Here is a 19667-nt window from a genome sequence, read left to right as displayed (position 1 = left end):
ACATGGCATGTATCAGAATACTGGGTAGATAACAAGTTGCTTGGGTTGAAAGGATTGGTCCCCAAGCTTTACAGACTTTCAAGTCAGTCCAGGATATAAGTAGTGCATGTCTCTTCTACTTAGAGAACAAATATTAGAAAGAAGAACTTAACAATGATACTAGCTTTTGAACAACTGTCATTACTCGTTAGAATTTATTGGAAAATAAGATCAGAATGTGTTACAAGATAAAATATAAATGCAATAACTGAAGTAGATGTGTGCCCTTATTAAAAACAATGAGAAAGAAAAATTTCCCACTTTATCTTTCAGGGTAAAGAAATGGTGTTTAAAACTTTGAGGTGAAAAGAGCCTTTTGTAGAGTCCCCAAGCTGGTTTTAAGGGTGATTTTTTATAATGTGTTTTTATTATAATTTTTGAAATGAGAATGTGCTGTTGTTAAAAATCAATAACTATAAGCTCAGATTGAGTGAATAGCTCTTTTTTGGGAGAAACTCTGGGTCTGAATTTATTAAAAAAACAAATGGTTGTTGTATTTGATTTGTGGATTGGTTTTATCACATGATGATTGCTGTTTTGCATTACATGTGGGCTATGAACCACCACAGTGTGAATCGAATCTGATCAGCTCCTATTAACTTAATGCTTCTGAAATGTCAGATACTTCAACTCACCTCTAAATGGATTGCCTTAAGAGGGTTCTTGTTTTAAATAGGATTTTATTTTATTAAGGGAGAGACTCACCCTTGGCAGGTTTATTTTATTTGCTTTTAAAGAACATATCTCTATATCTGAAAAAAGTCTTATCTCCTATGTTTTTTTCATATATATTTATATATATATATGTATATATTTAAAATGAAAACTATATGATATATACGATATATTTTATGGAAAAAGTATTTTTAACTGTGTTTTAATAACTTTAGCYTATTTAACTCATGATGAAAGAAAGTAACAGATGGGAGAGAAGTCAGTATCATATGGAGCTTGCTATCCATTTGGAAATCCTAGTTTTAAGTCTATGGGCATTTTCAACTTGATTCCTCTTATACGTATCACTGACTACATAATACTCTTTGTCTATGAATATTGCCTAACCAAGTGTGCATCATCATGTATAGATTTAAAGTGTTCAGATTTCACTAGAACAATATTCACACACTGACATCTAACCTTGTATGCATTTCATTTTCCCTAATTTTTAAGACTGATCTGCTATTCCGTAGTTATCTATGTGTGTGAATGGAAAATTAGCTCCTTATTTATTTGTTCTTAAAGAAAAGATGACTCTTAATAAGTAATGTTCTCTGTTAGCTTTATCAAGATATTATTAGGCTATATCCGTGCTCAATTAAAACTGAAAATAAAAGCTGCTGCATGTTGTGCAACTGTTGTTCATTAATAAAGTTCTTTGAAGTAGCTGACTCTTATACAGTCAACACATTAATGTCTTTACTGTATATCTATATAATTTATAGAAAGCATTAAATGGAATGATTAAAAAGCAAACTAATATAAAACATATCTTCTCCTAAGCAAATCACTGACATATATTTTGAGGACTGACAGAAGGATAGGGCTTTAAGAAAGAAAGATATTCCTACTTAATAAAAATATCTGTGAATGCTATTCATTTTTTAAGTCATATCAAAGTGCAATAAAATAGTTTAAAATGTGTGATTCTGTGTTTTACACCTTACAAAACACAAACAAAAATTGTGGAACAGGAAGTTATTCTGTATATTTAAATAATCATATTCTCGGCCTCAAAAAAMCCCCCCACAGCCCTAAAAGACTGTAAGGTGATTGGACATGAAGAAAAGTTAATAAAAAGCACAAATAGGTATTAAAGTTGGAGGTTACAACCTCATTATCTATCTCCCTGGAGGACAGCTATGAATCCATCGCCAGCTGTCCATCACCAACTGGTTCCAGTGCTATGGGTTATGAGTAGGGGATCTTAGCCTGCAAGTATTTTACAGTGGATGAGATTCAGGTTTAGATCCAGACATCTAAATTTGACTGTTTGCATTGTAGCTGTGCACATGTGAGCTAGATTTTTAAATTCCATTTATAGGCAATTAAGTCAATAAAGTCAATAGAAAGCCTAGAGAGCAATCCAGCTGCCAGAATTCAGGTGTCTAGTTTAGGGTGAGATGAATTGGTCATAAGGGAATTGCTGCCATTAGAGGTGAAACACCCACATGGGTCAGACAGGATTTAGATGAGCTTCMTGTTCTTTTGGAGTAGCATCTGAATTCCAGGCAGGTTACCTTATGTCATCTCAGGTGAGGTTAGATGCCTATGTGTGGGCAACTGAATCAGGCATCATTAACAAGCATTGGCTAGAGCTGCATTGACTGTTGGGAGCTAAGATATTGAACTCATATGCAGATACCTGTCTGTCACAGATGAGTGATGCACTTCACCCATAAGAGAGAAGCAGCAATATGTTTTATTGAGATAAGACMGTGATTTAACAAGGTTCGATGGCAAGGTACACTTGGTTATTTACTGCGTGGAGGGTAGAACAATAACTACAAATGAAATTGTCAAGGAGGCCCTCCCGTTGAGTCRCGAGGTTCAGAGTGGACCCCCTTGCTTTCCAAACTCCTTCTCAGAGGAATCTAGGTGCAGCTGGATCCAACCTTAGTCCCAGACTTGKTCARCTGTTTATGTCTAAAGGATTATGTGCACAATCAATCAGAGATGCAACTTAGCAAAGTTTCAGTGCGCTATTAGTCACTTACTGAGGATCTGTCGTGGGTAAGGGATCTCTCAACCTCGAGGAGTAACCTTGAGAGGCGTCCCTGCTCAAGGGGGGATCTTGCCATGAAGCCAACTGCTGTGCAGGAGAGCTCAACGGGCTCTGGGCTGCCACCTATTTATGGGGTAAGATGGTTGACTCGTAGTCATATTTGCATACTGGCTGTATTTGGATTGGCGCATGCTCAATTAGTCCTTGGTATGTGCTGTTATCTGTCTCCCCAAATTCCGACTTGAATCGGATGCAGCCATCACGACTGTTACTGATGATTATCGCCAAGTGGGGTTATGGAGAGGTCAGGTTGGGGCAGCCGGGAGCATACCGTCACACTGCCTTAAAGCTATTAAATCTTGGTTTCTGAATCTGTCTCATGAATCTGAATTTTGTCCCCTTCTCTTAAAATTGACACCAAAATCCTAGTTTTCATTTACCTGCTTATGCCTCCTCCCCATCACATAGCTTGGCAGTCTTACCGTTAGCCTTTTCATAGACTCTAATAATGCTAGCTGGCTTGTTTTATATTTAGATGAATTACCACATATGCCATATTGCTCATAACAGAAGAGCTTTATGTTTGTAAAGAAAATTTATTGCAAGCAGATAAGTTAAATATGCACGGTCTCAGTCCATTTATGCAGTAATTTACTTACCTTGGGCTTATAGGTTTTCACTTCTTCCTCTCTCTTGATTCATTCACATGCTTTCACATTAATATCTGCTCTTTTAAATTTTTCTGTACATTCTTTAAATAGGAAGGTGTAAAGCATTCATTAATTTGGGAGTTTGATTCTTTTTTTTTAAAAGTCATTGACAAAAGTGTCCCAAGTGACCTGTTAGTTCCTGTTGTCTTGCATCAACATCTTTATCCCTCCTATGTCATGTATCTTGTTAGGGTATGTATTCTATGAAGACTTCTGCCTAAGAGGTCAATTCCAGAGCTAAAGAATGCTTCTGTAATCCAGCACATATCACATTTGGTTGCCTGCATATATGTTTCATGGAGCCTACTTTGGATTCCCATTTCTCCCATATACCTGTGTGCAGCTATTTCTATAATCTGATCTAATGTGAAAAGCGAATTGATACTACATGTAGCATTAATACACAGAAAGATAGTATGCTATGAGAGGACTTCCTAGGCTTTCTTGACAAAGGTGTGAGAAGATGCAGGGATTGCAGGTAGCAGTTATAAAATTTCAACCTTCAAATCAATTGCAGTTTCTGATAAATGTATTTAGTGAATCCTCTGAACGGTTGTTTTGGGAACTGCTGGATTCCTTATTGTTTAGTTTGATTGTTTTTCARACAAAATTTGGTAATTTTTCTAAAAATGTTTTTTTTCCTAAAGTATATAATTTAATCCAGTATTTCTGGGTGAAATTCTATACAAGGCTAAGTCATCATTACAGTTCCTTCTAGCCACAGGCTATTAAAATAAATTAAACTTTAAAAAGCAAAATGTTATAAATTAATTCTGATTATCTACTATTTTTGTGTAAAGTTAGCAAAAACAACCTCTTGATTATATCATTGATAGTTAGTCATAAGTAGTTGCAAAGAAGTAATTTTTCCTTAAAGGCTTCAATTCTGAAGATAGATGTGGGGAAACCCTTGTATTTTATTTGAAAGCCATTTGTTCAAGGCTCTGCATCACTGATCTTCAAGTTCAGTATTATATCCAAGCTTTATAATATTTCTTTTTTATTATTCTAAACACACAGTTAAATGAAGATATGACACCCAAAAGACACTTTCAATGGTAGCCTTAGTAGTGAATTTCTTGTGCCCCTCTGAATCATCCCAAAGGAGAATCCCTGCTAATACCACATATGCAGAACCTGTCTTTAGAGTATCAAGCTCCAGTTTACCCAGAGTGGGGGCAAAATTGCAATCATTTTTGATTTCACCCTGGCGAAGGTTGAGACAAACTCCAGACCTGTCTTTATAACCAAGCCTTGCAAATGCTTGTAAGAAACACAAAACCTTAGTGTGTTATGCCGGAAAGCTTTCCGTGTGGTAGGCAGTGTGTAAGGGGGATCCCAGTAGTCCACCCTTCTGTAAGACCCATCTGGTTGCTGGAGAAAGAAATGTCTATTGCTGCCTCTTTATTTGAATTCTATCTGCTGAAAGTGCCAAAGAATCTATAAATTGCATTGGGAAGAAACGAATAAATATTTAAAAGTATTTAGTATGCACTGAGTGAATATATATGCTAACTGTTGTGACAGCAGTGGAAAAATATGAAAATACTGTTTACTGACATCTTTTAAATCACAAAGAATTAATTTAAAGGTGACAACAAATGTGTTAAAAGTATAACCTCTGCCGGTTTTATATACACTTTAATAACTTAAGGGAAAAAAAAACTAACGAAATGTGCTCATTTTATGTAAGATTTCTTTTATTCTGATATATTCTTCAATACCTTTTAAGTAGAATTACTTATTTGAAAAGTTATATGTTTGTTCCCAAAATCCTTAGTTAACATTTTTATACACAAGGTTTGAGGCATTTGTTGGAATAAGAGAAAATTTAGTGAGTACAATTAAATAAATATGACTCAGTTTATATTCTTGGAAAGATCAAATAATTGTTATGAATTTTTATACTCTGAGAATTGTGCTAAAATGATAAGATATACAGTTGGTGTTGAAGATTTTATTCAAAATTACCATTTTGTTAACCTAACTTCATAAAATCTAAATTTTTATTTTATATTTTCATTTTCATGTTTGAATATGTCAATATATTGCTTAATCTCATTCATGTCTTATTTGATTATAAATTTTGAACCATTATTGTTTATGAAATACTTATTTTGAAGTTACATGCAGCCAACATTCATCTAAACAAGATGTTCAAACAAAAGGCTCAAAGAGTTACTGTTTTCAGTATGCAAATTCAATAAGAAATTGTTTACCCACATTTCTGCTCAGTACTTTTTAGCAGATGTAAATTTAATTTTCTTTGAAGAGGAATCAAAGTGCATGTCTGAAGTACATTAAGTAATAGGGAAATACTATTTTCTATGAAAATTAGTACCTTCTTTGATCTATGGGCTCTTCAGTAAGTTAATTGTTCTTGGGGGATTGGTTTGTTTGTTCTTGTTTTTCTCTCTGGAAGGCTTCTCTGTGTCCCATTCAAACACACATATTCATTTTTGTTCAGCTATMATAAACTTTTTGAACCGTTAGCAATATTTAAGCCTATTGATTTGTAGGAATCTGTCACCTTATATTGTTGTCATATGTCTTTTCATTTTTTTTTCTGTTTTTAGCTTTTAGAAAGTCATTCCTACATGATGTACTGTAATGAGAGATTCATAACCAATATCTTGAAAATGCTCGCAGAGTAATCCCCATAATATGACTGACTTGTTGCAAAGGTTACCTAAGTATCAATAGTTAACTTAATTAAGTATCAGGCATTGAATTAGCCATGAAATTATAAGGGTAGTGTATCCAATTATCATGCCAGACACAAATTTGATCACCTGTATCTTTTCCCATGCATAATTTAGAGTTATGGATCCAATCATATGTATACCCAATCAGTCTGTAATTCATACAGAGAGCAAATTTATTAACTGAGAACTCACATTTCATTTTTGTTTTTATTAAGTTCAGTTTTGAATCCATTTGTAGACTGGTTTGAAGACATCTTTGCTTAAATCCATGTACCAGATCCCCATTCCTAATTGATCAAGAAAGTTTTTTTTATAAATTAGGTATAGACAGTTGGCATTTATCCAGARTAATATATCTCAATAGTCCTTTTAACTCAGTCTGTTATATTCTCTGAGCACTTTGCCTTCTGACAAAAAACTTTCATTTTTTGTGTGGTTTAATTAGTGTTTCTTTTCATAATAATGTCTGTACATATTAATTTTTAAGCCTATATGATGGTTTCTCTGAGATATTTAAAGAATGCATAGCACTCCCAGAATCCAAGTTCTTCTGTACTCTTCAGACATGTTTCTCTTTTCTGTGTAGTTACATAATCTATCTGATTTGGGGTGAAAAGCTCTGTAAGCAACAGGTTTTTTGGAGGTGTTTTTGTTTGTTTTTTCTTAATCGTGGAATGGGGACATATATCTTCCATGTAATCATAGTTCAGTTTTGAAACAAATAGTGTTACAATGCTGTGCATTCTCATTGTTTTTTCTTTCTATAAATATTGAACTAAATCATTCCTTCTTTGTGTATGTTATGTTGAAGATTCTTTTCCTGGGTTAGTCTTCAGAACCAATTTCCATCAGTCAGAAGTTCAATTGTAGTATATTTTGTATTGTGCTTGCACTCTCTCTGACTCAGAAGGAATATCCAGACCTATATATTTAGGCATAGGAAATACATAAAATGATCAGTACTAACATACTTGGAATAAACAAAGTTATCAGTTTGTAGACTTACAGAAGTAGTTCCACACATCTTGCTAAGTAGTTGCGAACTCTTTTAATACTTCTACTTTTGCTCTTCTTTGAGTATTACCCATTTAGTCATTCCTCATATAGCGTCACAAAGGTAGGTCTCATGTACAAAGATAAAAAATACTTAAGTGAAAAAAAAAATGAATGCCATCTGATTTCTGATACCTTGCTATTGGCTTCTTTCTTAGGCAATAGACTATTTCATTTACTTTATTTATAGTACCTTTAATACATGCAGGACTCTGGTTAACCATGGGTTACTCAAGGATTTTTCTCCATTTGAAGAGATTCTTCCATTATCAATAAATATTTGTGTCTATGAACCTAATAATGTAGGATAGTTCTGAGAAGGGCTCCAAAATAAGATCTAGAGAAAAAACTTGTTTTGTGAGTTCCAGGAAAAAAAGCTTATAGTCATGGTGAGTCTGTATTTGCTGTAGTGCATTGTCTGCTGCTGCCTATGGAGGCTGTCTTGGAAAGAGGACCAGGGCTTTCTCAAGGACAAGGAGGACMCTGGGGAAGGCTGTTACTGCTCAAGCTCCATGTCAAATTGCAGAACATCCATATAGGGATTATAGCAGGTCAGAGGAAGATCACGGTGACCCATACATCAGCAGCTTTAAGGTCTTGGGGCATATGCACCACTGTTTTAAATTAATAAATAAATAGTGTACAATGAGAGTGGCCTCAGCTGCCCAGAAACCTTTGCTTTTGTGCCTTTTCCTTTGATGACATTGGCTGAATCCAGAAGAGGAAACTTTTTTTTTTTTTTAATATGCTTCGTCTTCCCAGCAATCAAGAGATGGCTTCTTAGGCGAATTTTGATTATGAAGTGGTTCAAATACAAAAATTTCCCTAAAATTTTGTTAAGAAAGTAGCAGACTATAGATATAACACAGAAAGTCAGGAATCACTTCCAAGTCATCTGAATCCAGAAAGGCGGGTTTGGCACACATCTGATACTGTGCAGAATATTCTGAAGAAGTAAATGTTCTCAAAGAAAGATGTGTGAAGCAAAGATCTTGAGACTTGTATATGCTCTCAGTGTGGTGCTTATCCCTTTTTCTAACAGAGTGAGTGGTGCCAAGACAGAGGATCCAGTATTCAGCAAGCCCTTCTTGTTGCCAGTGTGGGCCAGAAAGTTTCAGAGAGAGTGAAGATGATAATCTTTTCTACTCTAAACAATATAGAAAAATAGCCCATAACATAGGAATGTTCCCAGGTACCTCTGTTCTTCCTTAGAGCCAAGTATGTCAAGGCATGAGTTGGGCTTTGACTGAGGGATGGTATATTTGCCTGGTAGACCTATGAAGAAGCACATTGATTTGGAGGAAAGGTGTACCCAAAGGTATTTCTGATTGTCCATTTTAGCTTTTGGTCTGCTTAAATTCTTAATTCCAGTTAGTGAGGTTGCAGCCCTCCAAGTCAAATAAGGGAGTTGTCCAATAAGAAAATAGTCCCTAAAAGGGGTTCTTTTAAAGCCAGCCTTGTGCTGAAACAAAAAAAGGAGGTAAAGCTATAAATACGGGAAATCAAAGAGTATTAAAGGAGATCTTTTAAGAAGGAAAGTTAGAAGATAACTTTGATACAGGGAAAATGTGGGGAAAGAAGCTCTTTGCCAAGCAATTGAGTGGAACTGAGACACGTTCAGTGCCCTTCTGTTAAAGTTGCTTTCATGTGATTTTTTCACAACACCAAGAACATTTACAGAGGTCCTGTTTGTTGTGTCATGGCACCTAAGATGTTAAGGGTGAAGATATTCTCTTACCTTAATGAATAGTTCAGACAAAAACAACTTCTTTCTCAAAAGAGTGAGAAGAAACCCCACTTGAACTGAAATCTGTTGGTTTTAGAGTGCATGTTTAGAAATCAAATCTAGTCTCAACTCAGTGGCCCAAATTCTTAAGTACATTACTGGATTCAATAGCCTCTAGATCCTTTCTTCCTCACTGTCATTTCGACACTGACCAAATTCATGTGCAAGGTATGTACACACCAACATTTACATATCAACAAGGACTTTTTAGTCCTTCTGGGGCACATGGCAGTATTTGTTTTCATTATTATTTCCATCACATTCAGGATGAGACCCCTTCAAATTTAGCTGCCTTGCTTACCTTCTGGCCCTGTAATTGGTTCAGTTGCAATGATTTTAATGTTTATCTCAGCCATGCTATGCCCTGCATAGCTCAAGTGGCTATGCAGTATTCTTTCAGGTCATTATGAATAGAGATCTGATGAGTCTAGCTTTATTCGCTCTGGTTAAAGACCCTGTTTCTGAGTGTGGCCTCCAGTTGGATCCCTCCCCCTTTGTGCCTACAATCACCTGCTCATTACTAAACTTACTTATGAAAAAAGCCTTACTGTTAAATTAAAAAGGTTGGAGAAAATCCGGGCTCATAGGGCTGGTCCCCCTTGTGCCGTTTAAAAAATATGACACTCATTACCCAAGGTGGTGAGTGATTTCCCCACATTTCAGCAGATTAACCTATTTTTTTTGTGTTAAAGTTGTATTTCTTCTGTTAAAGCAACTCTCCATACCTTAGCTGTTAGGTGAGTTCTGTCAGTTTATATTGGCATGAGGTGGCTTTTCAGGAGGATCCCCTTCCTCCACACCTCTTATACCCACTGCAGAAAGATTGGGACTGCTGATCACTTCGCAGAGAATTTTGTATTCTGTATTCAGTTGTGTAACAGAAAGCTAGTGTGTCATTCATAAAGAAATCTCATTTCCTGTAAAAGTTTATGCAGAAGGACTCAAATAACAATGATGACTTCCCTGTCAAATATGCTAGTAGTTGATGTCTGCAGATGAGATGCTTCAGTCTTTCACACGAAAGTACTAACTATTTCCTATCTTTCTAGAGACAACGATTGTATTCAGAAGAGTTATCCTGCAGTCTGTGCTTAACTAGGGACTCTGAGAACACTCCAAGAAGTGTTCTATAGCAAGTACTGTCTGTAATCACCCGCAGTATGAAGGACATGGCCAATCTTTTCAAGGAGAAAAATTGGCTGACTGCCCTTATGTAACTGTGCTTTGAAATATGTTGTCTAAATGTACATTCACAGTGTTCTCTTTTATTCTTCCGCTCAAAATTTAGTATAATTGAGGGGAACTCATGACTGAAGGGAACTGAGAGAATAACACTCTGCTTTTTTGTAACTGTGTGTAAAACACACAGAATTAATGGGAGTTAGGAGCAAATTCCTATAGATAATGATAAGGTAAAAATATTCTCCTAGCAATGCTGGCACAAGAATACGAGGAAAATAAATATACACACTGTCTTGAAGAAAAAAAGTCACTAAAGTAACCCATATTTTTAGGTTTGAGAGCACTGAAACAGCTATCTGGTTTTGTACTATTCTGAGAGATAGTTTGTCACCTGTAAAGACTCCTAATGTTGCCATCTGGCACAGTACTGTAATTGGCATATTTATGTGTTGTAAGTTTAATTTCCAAAATTTATTTCTGAATATTTAATTATCCTTTAAAAAGACTTTTTTTGAGTTTGCTAGTATGGCTTATATGTGGGTAAAAACAAGCTATTGGAATACAGACAAGCTTCCTCTGATTATCTTTTGTCTAGCTGAGGTTTAGGAACAGAAAACAGTAATCTTGCTTTCCTCCTTCATTCATTGACGTCTTAGTTATTCTTTGTGCTGTACTGTATTGGAGGTCATTCCATCGTCCGTCTGCCCAATTGTACGTAGTTATGCTGTGCTGCTTCCATTCAGTTTGTCCAAAGAATTATAGTCCATTACAGTCAAAATATATTGGATCTTTTTCCTAGAATTTGTTTCTCTTGGAGTTTTTTTTGTGTGTGCTATGAATTTCTTTTTTGATAGTTTTCAAGATAAGTCTTCTGTGCTGGTTTGCCAATGCTTGAAGGCAAAAATTCTCCACTGTTGTTGGTATTATTATTCTTTGTTTTGTTGTTATTATTGCTTCAATTATTATTCTAATGTTTTCCAGCAAAAAGTGCAATTGTTTTCAAAAATACTCATTTGATTACTAATAATGGTTATGAAGATTTATTGACATTACTTCCAAATATATAATTTATTCCCATTTTATTATTTACTTTCACATAGTTGCAAAGGTATATATTTATACTTATTTTATGGCTGCTTGAACAAAACTGCCCAAGAGTGTGAGTACATATTCTTTTCACTTTTTTCTTCAACCAACAACTCTTTTTTTCCTACCTATTACAGTGTCATTTACATTTCACAGCTGACTACTGTTTCCTGAGTGTACAGCCCATCTTTTAGTGAGCTGGTCCCCCTAGAGTGTGTACAGAACCAAGAGTGATGCTCCTAGGCAGTCATGCACTTCTATACATCCCCAAAACTATGCCAACCACAGAAGCTTGGTGATTACTGGGATACAGAAATGAAGTGGAACAACTAAGTCTGCTGAAGTCTCTGATTCTGAGGCTAAGGTCTACCTAAGGGACACCATCATAATCAGGTCCTTCCAGAAAAGTGGTTTTGACTGCTATCATGTCATCTTCACCAGCCTTTTTTACAGGAGCCACACAACTCATCTAGGAAAACTGTGTCTAAAGTGGATTTCCTAGATGTCATGTAGCAAATCGAGTCTATACTTTTCATCATGATTTTCTGACCTTTCAGTTTGCTTTAAACTAGACTAGGTGGGAACTTTCCACCCATCTCTACACTGAAGTTGTGCTGCAGTTCACAAAGGAATTGGAAGACACAAAGGTTAAGAGAGAAAGCATTCCTGTAAGTGAGGGTGTAACTCTAGTTAGGGTGCTTTATGCAAAAAGGAGTCCCCTGTTATGGGTTCTAATTCCAGGATAACTTTTATTTTTTAAATTGAATGTGATGTCAGGCAGTAAACTAGAAATAGAGCTAGAATCCATAAAATATTCCCCCACGCACAGAAATACACATTCTCCCATCTCAGTGCCATAGTCCTGAGGTTTCACTGTCATGTGACAGTGCAGAGTGCTGCCCCTGGCTTCATGAATCTTATATTCCCTTCTGCACACTGGCATGGCTTTGTCAGCACAGAGAGAAGTTAAATGCAGTTCTGTTTAATTAGTGGATTCCAGTGGCAAATAGCTTCTCATACTTGCAGGAAATGGGCTATGTGCAAAAGCAGAAATGTGAYATGAAACAGAAGATACCCAGTGAGTATACACATTTCAAGAGATAGATGGCTGCTTAGTAGGAGCTGGGGGAGAGGAGGGGTAAGAAAGGAGTTTAGATTGAAGTTTTGAATGCTGGATCTGATGTACACTTAAATCATCTAGGTGACTAAGTGCTTTTTAAAATTTGGCATTATCATTTGCAGTGATCTTCTAACAAATGAGGAAATTAATCTTTTAGTTTTGGCATTCTTTTATGGTATGCTATGGTATGTGGATAAAASGCTGAAAGGGTGAGCCATTTTTTCCTTCCTTCATACTTGTGAAAGGTGTCCTRTAGAAACCTATCAGAGTGAAGGGAACTCTGCAGTGAATTGCAAGGTACAGTGTCCAAGTATAGAAACCTTCTCACTTTGCAGAATACATCTCAGAGATTGCCACTTCACCCTGTTTGATTTGTTACTCTCAGAGAGGTATAGTACAATAATATATGTTTATCAGATCACAGAAGATACAGCTTTGCTGTAAGACAAGTTTAGGTACAAAACAATAAATTTAGTTTATGCCATCATATTCTGTCACATTAATTGCAAAATTGCAGAATCAAGAGAAAATTATAAGACAAGAAAATGAAAATACTTGATTGTATTTAATAGTCATTTTCTTTTAACTGATTAATACCTTGGCTAATGTGAATAGCTTTTACTTAGCCTCTCTACTCAACATTGTGGCTGTAGAACTGTGCATATTACTAGAGATGGTTGTTTCCTCCTGTTCACAAAAAAGTCAAATAACTAAACACTTTTATTTCCTCTTCTCGGATTTAGGCCCTAGGGCATCCCATGATAACGAGAGGAAAAGTTTGAGTTAGTTCTTCGAATCTCCTTTCCTAGTTTGCCATAATTTAGATTTCTTCTTTTTTTTTTTATACTTGATTTGCATGCTTCTTCTGTCTACTTGCCTGTGTTTTCCCTGTTCACTGTCTCCTTAAGAAGCTGTTATAAATCTTTGTCTAGGACATATCATGAAAAATACTATCTGTACAGTAACTCATTCAATTCAAACTAGACTTTCAAGTGTAAGCATTGCACAGGATCTAAGAATTATGCATCAGTATAATAAACTTGTCATGAATAGTGTATTTTTTACCTATATTACTTCTCTGTCCCCCATTAGCCATTTCATCTTTATAGAGTGTTCCTAAAACAAGCTGTGACGAACTTCAAGCCTAGAGCTGAAAAGAAACAGCTACTTAATATTTTCATTTCAAATCTGAATGGTGTTCCTCTTTCATTAAATTTTACACAGCACTTGATTTTTAATAGTACATTAATACTGTATTTGACCAAAATCTTCACTGAGGTATTGTTCATTGATATTCATATTAATATAACATTAATTTATCATGTTCAATTGTTATAGTAAGTAGTACRTGAATAGTTAATGATAGGGTGCTAAAATAAATTGCTGACACTTTCTAATAAGTTGTTTCTTTTTAATAGTTTACTACTCTTCACTGCAAAATTATCAATTATATTTAATATAATTTGTCATGTTGCAGCATGCAGTTAATTTCCATGGAGACTGAAATGTGAGAACCTTGTTAGCCTGAATAGCACTGGAGATTTCTTGAGACCCTTAAGATTTGGCATTCACTGTTTTCTTTAAATTCTCTGTAGCATAAAATTTCAATTTGAGTTTCCCTTTGAGAAGTCAAACCAAGTCTGAAAATTGTTATTCATTTTTGAATAGCCTTTATGCAGAGAGAGTTCTCATTTAAGTTATGTGTAGCTGCTCATGAGCAGAAAATCTTCAATAGCATCAGCATTTGAATCTCTGCATCTTAAGGCAGTGTGAAGGATGTGTATGCATCCAGGATCCACTGTGTTTGGGAAAGCTGTATTTAACTGCTGTCATATTTAAGTTGTTAAATCTTTAACTAGATTTCTATTTCATATAACTTACTTGAAGTTATTTAATGGGATTTTTAAAAATTTAAGTTTCTTCATCTTGTATCTTTCAATTTCTTCATCTTATATCATTGCATTTTTAGAAACACGACTGCAGGGTCTTTACCTTTCTTGAATCCTTCTCTGTCATTCTTTGACATAAAAATGAAGATTTATTTAAATTGGTACCTGAGTCCCAATGTAGCTGAATCTTCAAAATATAGAGCAGTATAATAATTCCATTTTTTACTTGTCTCTATTTCAGACTTAAAAAATGAATAGACAGGAAACACTAATGGATTTCAGCTGGTGCATAGTGGGCACTCTGATTCTATTTTCARAATGAACGGAAGGGGTGATTTGGATATGAGACCTTTTATCTTAATCACCTAAATTCAGAAGGAACAATTGCCTGAGGTCTTCCTTTTGCCTTCTTTCTACATTTTAAGGTTGTTTTATCTTGAAAAGATAAATAATGTAGGGATGTTATCTTTATACCTCATTGTCAGGCAATTTTGCTGTTGTGTGAAAACACAGAGCATATTGTATTCGGCTTCATTTATGATCCCTTTTGCCCTGGTGATAGTATCACATTACCATCCTACTGGGTGACAATATTACCCAATAGAAAGATAAACAAAACCTATCAACAGTCTGAGCTCAAATTGTTCTCATGTTTTGTGAACTCCTACACCATTTTGTAAATACAGCAAAGGTGTTCTCTATTCAGTAAAAGAGCTTTGTGCAAATAAGCCTTTAGACTGCTAATATATGACTTTTATTTCATCTCTGCTTTGGAGATCTTCTTAAGATCCTGTCAAGCCTTTTAGCAAGATGYCTAGAAGAAAAGTAATAGAGCAAACTTTTCCACTAAACAAAGTTATTGTTACATTTTTTACATGAACTGTATTTCAAAGCATTTTAAGAATCCCTGAGTTTTGCTTGTTTTATAGAATCTGTTTTCATATTCAGGAAGAGTTTGATGATCTTCAAAAGATCTACCTTCTACAGTTTCCTTTTATCCAATTTAAAGTGAGAGAATGAAAAGAAAGAAAAAAAACCTACTTATGTAAATAAAATTTAAGTGACTTTTTTAAACAAAAGAACAAAGAATGGAGTCAAGTATCTGTTTCAGACAGATTGCTCTCACTACAATGGAAAAAAAGAACGGTTTAATAAGGTAGCATTTTCCAGTTTGCTGCAGCCCTCAGCAAGGTTACAAGAGACTATTCAGACGCTGTAGTAAAAATAAAGCATATAGTTTCTTCTCTAAAACCTTTTCCCTCTGGATATAGGTAGTATACACTCAATAAGTAAATGCTGTTTGCTTTGAGGGAATTGTTACATAGCTGTTTTCCACAATACTCTGGGATAATTCTCAGGTAGATACATTGTTCTTTATTGCCCTTTTGATTTCACAATAAATAAATAAAAATAACTTTAGAAACCCCACAAAGTTCAAAAGCTGTAATAGAGTTAGGTTAATCTGCTTTTATCTTCTTGTCTCCTTTTGAAATGTATACCCAGTACCATGTCGTGTTTTTTTGTTTGTTTGTTTTGTTTTGTAAAGGAGATGAATATAAGTGGCCTTGCATTTTAGATACAAGGGTTTGGCAGTCTTCCATAGTTTGACAGACTTGAAGCTTGAAGACTCTGAACTAGAACCATATAAAAAGCTGACATTTGCAGAGCAAAATTATTTTTAGTACATGCTAGATTAATCTATATAACAAACCATTGAGACATGATGGCAGTAGATTCTGTAATACTTACAATCGACTGTGTAGAGAGAGTTTGGAAGTTTAGTGTAGAGAATTTATTCTTTGCTTAGAAAGAAAAGGGCAAACAAATACTTGTAGCGCTACAAGCACATTTTCATTTAAATTAGCTACATTAAATTAGCATGCATTAAAATGACAGCACAATTTTGCTGCATAAATAAGGAGGTATCCTTAAAGGAGGTCACTATCCCTTACTTCTCATCCTCACCTGAGGATGCTCAGATGTTCACTAAGCTCATCAAAAGGTGTTCCCTGTTTTTAAGTTACAGACACTTAAAATCTAGTGGTTTGTGGTGAAAATACTGATACATACTTATTTGTTTCATGTCTAAATGATTCTTTTGTAATTCCAATTCAAATTAAGGACTAGATTGGCTGGGATAGATTGAACATGTGAGTCTTTTTAGTACTCTTGCACAGTGTTTAAAGTATGATTATTTTACAGTCTAAATAAAGTTTCATATTAAAATCATCCTCCCTTTTTATTTATAGTCTATGTCCTATTAATCATCTCCAGTGATCTTCTAACAAAGTTTTAAAAGTTATCAAAATAACATAAAACTTCTWATTTGATAGGTCTTGTCAGAACAGAGTAGTCTCTATTTCATGTTACTTCTGGGAGAACATGCTTTTCTTTCTTCTCCCCCCCTCAGTCTCAAAACAATTGTGGACAAGTTACCAGAATCCCACTGTGTCCTTCCTAGAGTATATCTCAAAGATGAGTCTGTCCTATCCTTTTGAATGGAAGCTTTCTTTGATTTCTTTTGAATTCTAAGGAAGTAGTGTAAACTGTTGCTTTCTTCAGATAAAATTCCCTACTGGGTTTTATATACACATATATACACATATACATACATTTTATATATATATATATATATACACACACACACACACACACACACATATATGTTCCCCTCAGGACAGACTTTTACACGTTTTCTTTTGAAACAATCTGTTGGATTACCCATTTCTTGGTTATTGCTCCAAAATATATTTAAAATACCTGAGTAAATTGAGAAGAATGCAAATGATAGTTACATCTTGTCTGTTTAGGTTAGTGAACTGATTGGAGTACCACTGACCACATTGATGATAGTATACTATAAACTTTGAATCAATTTATGTTGCATCTTGAAAAATCAAATAAACTGTCACAGAATCAAAGGAAAAGAGGGAAAAACTCAAGGAGGGATCTGTATTACATCATAATACATAAGTGCTATGTTTATTTATCTAGAAAATTTTAATTTAAATAGATGCAGATTTTAAGTTATTAAATTATACCTGCATTACTATTATTCTACTCATCTAAACATATAGCATAATCTGAAAAAGAGCAATATGAAATACATTCCCTTCCTTTAAAGACTACAATTAAATGGCCAAGTCCTGAAAGTGCTATTTGCATACAGCACATCCAGTGGATATAAGTGATAGTATATGCTCATGTATCTACTCACTTAAATTCGCAAAAATTTCTACAAGCTAAGGTTGTGGTTCAAAGTATGGTAACAGAATATCAATAATAATTACTTGAAGATCGATAAGCATTATTTCTCATGGCAAATTCTGTATTTTTCAATGCTTGCAGAATTGGGAGGCATATAGATGCTAATGCTGATATACTTGATTTTTATAGGAGAGGTGCACATGCTTGATATTCAATAAATTTTATTTAATAAATACAAGCAGAAATGAAGGTTCTCATGTATAGGGACATGAGGCATCCAGAAATCTTATCTCTTTTATCTATATGCCTAAGGTGAGGGCAGTTCCCTGCAACTCTGCAGGAATCTGGAAGGTGTTGAAGTGATGTAATGGCATGAAAGAGAAAAAGTCCTCTGTAGCCAAGGACTAAAGAGTTCTTTCAAGATCATCTGATAGGATTTGTCTATATTACTTCTGGTAGTAAAATCAGTAGTTACTCAGAGAACATGTACTAGATAAGGAAGGTTGCATGAAATCTTTCAGTGGAGATTGTGAGGTTTTTTTTATTTTTCAAGTACAGTAGTTGGATGAGCCATATCAGTCCCTTAAGCAAAACTTCATAGTTTTCAAGAGATCTGGCTTCATTCCCCTCATTTCTGTAAAAAGGATTTTAAACTATATTTGATATCTCCTAGCAGAATGGCCTGGCCCATGTGGCTAAAGACTGTTGTTTCATTTTGCATAAACAATTAAAGACTTATTGGAGGCAATGGAAAGGGAAGGGTATATGAACGTATTTTTCTAATCTAGTTGTTCAGTAGTCACATTGCAACAATGAATGTTGATTCATGGGTTATTTCAGAATTTTATTTCCCAAATGTTTAATGTATGAATTTCCTTGAAGAAGTGGTCTTCTTTCCTCTGTGTAATGCCATACTCATTATGCTAAAGAGGTTAGTCCACATTTGCTCACTTTGTGACTAACTGGTTTTCTAATCCATTTATATGAAGCAGAAGTTGTAGAAGATGCATTTTTAAATTGCCAGAGGCAGAGGAATGAGTTGAATTTAGATGTCACRCATTATGGCTTCATGTGTTAGTTACTACACTACTGTAGGTAAAGGATCTACTGCAGATATTTCAACAGAAAAAAATCATGACATTTTCGGTACTGCTGTGTAAAATATTTGGGCCCAGAGGCCATTTGAGTGCCTAAAGCTCTTCCTACTGCCTAGCACAGGCTCTACATACTGCTGTTCATGGCTTCTCTTCTGAGGTTCTAGATGATCTTTATGGTGATTGATCATAAGTGAAAAAGAGATTTCAGGAATTAAGACATCACATCTCCAAAAGCTTTCATGGCCTGGATAGAAAGAAGTCTTTCCACGGATGGGGCTAGCATTTCACTGAAAAAAAAGTCACCTAAATCTCCTCCAGGCAAAGAAATTGGGGAAGCCAATCAAAATTGACCTTACTTTAATATCTTAACAGTAGTGGAAAGTGGCAAGAAAACCTTAACTTGAACTGTCACATCTTTTGGATAATTTTCCTATTGAGGAAGGGAAGTTGACAAAGAAGAGCTTGCTCTTCTTTGGAAGCTTCCTTCTGGGGGCTGTTTGTGCCAGTGATTCACTGGCACAGATATGAGATGAGCTGGGAAACATCACTGATCAGAGGTCAGGAACAACTTTTGGTATGGTAAAGAAGGGAAGGATTTTCCCCAAACATTGCATAGCTGTCAAATGTTTGCAAGATATTTGAGAAAGGATAGTATGCACTGAAAACAGAATGTGATTCGATGGGATGGGTTGGAGGTATAAGAGTGCAGACTTGGTTTAGAAGAATTTTGCAATGTAATTGAATTTTAGTAAGTAACTAATTTTACATAACAGAAAGAATGACTGCTTTTTCCTGAATGCGTTACACTTTAGAAGGATGTTAACATATTAACCTGATCTTTGTAACCGTGTTCATCTGTGATCTTATACATCAGTATGTTATTTGCAGATTTCAGTTGTCATAGTTTTGATCTTTTGATAGACTCCTAAAACAGGAAGTTTGTCCAATTCCAGATGCAGGAARTCTCATTGTATACTTTTTCTATTATGAAGATAATTATTTGTACCTTTTGAAAACAGTATAAATTCTCTATATTTTATTTTTCTAATTGAGAATCATATTTAATATTTT

The 19667-nt window shown here is 34.9% G+C and overlaps 1 protein-coding gene across 1 annotated transcript in view; it reads left to right on the top strand.

The window, feature by feature from the left end:
• LOC112972101 (CUB and sushi domain-containing protein 1) overlaps positions 1-19667 on the top strand; it is a 579349-nt gene that overhangs the window by 386594 nt on the left and 173088 nt on the right. The window lies entirely within an intron of this gene.

Source organism: Apteryx rowi, unplaced genomic scaffold (assembly GCF_003343035.1).
Source record: "Apteryx rowi isolate R43461 unplaced genomic scaffold, aptRow1 scaffold_474, whole genome shotgun sequence".
In the NCBI taxonomy this organism is placed as follows: domain Eukaryota; kingdom Metazoa; phylum Chordata; class Aves; order Apterygiformes; family Apterygidae; genus Apteryx; species Apteryx rowi.
This window is presented reverse-complemented; position numbering and strand designations above follow the sequence as displayed.